Genomic DNA, 2,772 nt, shown 5'->3' with positions numbered 1-2,772 from the left:
TTAGTGATCACGGTTGGATGATCTCCGCCCCATCGGATGTCCACGCGTCCGAATGTGTCGGCAACATTTGATGATGTCCGTTTGGTAATCGCGTCTGAATGTGTCGGCAACATTTCAGATTAATCATTAATAAAAGATTGAATGTAAGTATGCCCTTCCCAAGTGTTACCTTCTGAAACTGATGTAACTCACTAGCATATCCGTGAATTTTTGGATCAGCTCAATGACCATGGGTGAGCAGAAAAAGGATGTTGCGTACCGATGTTTGTGTCAGACGAGGTTATTGATGTGATTGCCACATGAGTTGCATATATCTTTATGATGACTTATTTTCCATGATCTGATTGATGTGCTGCAAATGCAGCTCGGCTGTTTCACAAATATTATATCAGCTGATCCTCACTCCAGTGTGAACGTTCGATCATTTGTTTCCTGTCTATTTCTTATCTTAATGCCTGTTAGTAAGAGCAATTTTACGGTACCCTATACCCAGAAAAGAAGATTGTTCAAGTGTTCTCAACATTATGGAACCAGTTGTCTGGATAATACATTTTCTCGTTACATTTTTCCAAGTATATCTTATTTTGCGCAGGGTGATGACAGGGTTTCTGTCATTATCACCCCGACACAATACAACACACCAAGATACACAACTGTTTTTGATTATGTCTCTTGCAAATTAAACAAACAAGTTATTCCAATTAATTCCTTGGGACTCCAGTGAGAATATATATGCCTTGCGGCTTCAAGAAAAGGAACATTTCTTAATCTCTACTGTCTCTGATGAAATAACATCAAACAGGTGCTCCTACTTGAGATAAGATATGTTCCATAATATTATTATTTTTTGGAATATACAAGTGACTACATCTTTACAACAGAAATTGCCATACAAGACAAATTGCAGTAGATGCAGACTACAAATTGCTAAAAAGACTGTCGAGGTCTTGCATTGCAGGATCGACCATATCAAGGCCAGCTTCAAGATGCGCGAGCACACTTTCGTCAACGAGCAGCTCAGGTGTGAAGAGCGTCTTCCAGCCGGTGCACCATGCGGTGGCCTCCCCCAACGAGGGCTTCGCGGCTTGCAGCCAGTGTTGTAGCGCGCCTTCCCATTTGTCAAAGAACTGCTCTGCTTCTAGGATCGACACCACGTCTTGAGCGCGCAAGAGAGGCGCCCACAACATCACGGTCCGGAATGAAGGGTCGGTTTGCTTGGGCGGCGTGATCCTCATCTCCCGTACTAACCGTGTTAGCATTGGCAGGATGTGACGCTTGCTGAAGGTGTCCCATTGCACCGGGCTAAGGTATTCCTTCCATGGCGAGACGACTTCGTAGTCACCGTTCCTGATCTTGCTCTCCACGGGTACCGTAGAGGCTCTCGGGTAAGTGGCCGATGAGGGGAATGAACGGGCGTAGCCAGTCGTGACAGTCCGGATCCCATGACGACTTCCACTCTCGCACGTCGACGGCCATCCTTGGCGTGACCACCTGCTCGATTATGTAGCGTGCGGTGGAAGAAGGCAGCCTGGCTTTCCACGTCCCCAGCACGCGCTTCCCATGGAGCCCATTCTTGGACTCGGCCATGGCCTTGAGCGCATCCGTCGTCTCCACGCTGTCGTCCCCTTGAAGCCTCATGTCATGCAGGAGTGCGAGGATCGTCTCGCAGCACTCCGTTTCGAGCCGCATAGCCCGTGCAATACCCTCCCACTCACGGCACTCCTCCTCCACGGGCGGCTCCGGCGGCACGTGGAGACCATTGTCGTATGGTTTCTCACGGTAGCCGAGGCCGGCCTTTGGACGCCGCCGCACCCGCACGGCGGCTTGTATAGGCACGACGATCCCTTGCCCCTGCGCGCCGAGACCTGAGCCTTCCCTGTAGTTCCATCGCCGCATCATGTTCTTCACCGCCCGGCTGGGGAGGAACACGAAGCTGCCGGACATATCGGATGGGTTGGGCGGCTTGTTCTCGCCGGAGTCGTTCCCGTCGAGCAGCGTAGAGACGTCGATGCTTATCGCCATGCAGCCTCGCGAGAAAGGGAACAGACGAAAATCGTGGTGTATGCGCGTCAACCCATATATAATAGTCCTGGGAGGCTGGGACTCGTGTTCGAGCCGAACTTTTTCCCTTTTTGATAGGCCTTCTTTTTTGTTTTGTTTCTTGTATAAAAAGGTTCGAGCCGAATTCGGCTATTCTTATGGAGAAGACCGACGAAAAAGCGTTGCAGAGGCCGGTCTGCAGGCAGCGCGAAATCCACCCCGCTGAACCAGCATTGGGATGTGTGTTGTCAGGGGTATGCCATTTCCACCACTCCGTGTATCACCCTATTCAATTATAGGCCCTTAGTTGGAGGAACAGGCACCGAACCTGGGTGTGCCTACCTGACCGGGCGCACCGGTACATGTTGTCACATCGTTAGTTTTACATAGGGCTGTGCACACATGGGAGTACTAGTTCACACCACCCGCATCGTAACAAGAGCCCACGTCAATAATGCTCGCACGCGCTCACAAGTGCTGCCGCCAGTCGCCGAACTGCCCGCACACCAACACGCCTCATGCGTTCCATGGCAGCAGCTATTTTTTTCTTTCACTTTCATTTCATTATTCTTCCATTTTCTATTTTTTTCTTGAATTATATTAAAAAATACCAGTCAAAATACAACAATTTTTAGCCGACTAATTTTTCGAAATATTCTGATAGACCATTATATTTTTGCAGAAAAAACTTTTAATCTATTCATCTTCAATCTTGATAGTACAACAAACTCT

At 48.8% G+C, this 2,772-nt stretch overlaps 1 pseudogene; it reads right to left on the bottom strand.

Annotated features, from left to right (window-relative positions):
- Positions 1-917: 917 nt before the first annotated feature.
- Positions 918-2,022, bottom strand: LOC119357929 (annotated as a pseudogene).
- Between the last annotated feature and the right edge of the window lie 750 nt (positions 2,023-2,772).

Source organism: Triticum dicoccoides, chromosome 2A (assembly GCF_002162155.2).
Source record: "Triticum dicoccoides isolate Atlit2015 ecotype Zavitan chromosome 2A, WEW_v2.0, whole genome shotgun sequence".
Classification (NCBI taxonomy): domain Eukaryota; kingdom Viridiplantae; phylum Streptophyta; class Magnoliopsida; order Poales; family Poaceae; genus Triticum; species Triticum dicoccoides.
Note: the sequence above shows the minus strand (reverse complement) of the source record. Positions and strands in the feature narration are given on the sequence as shown.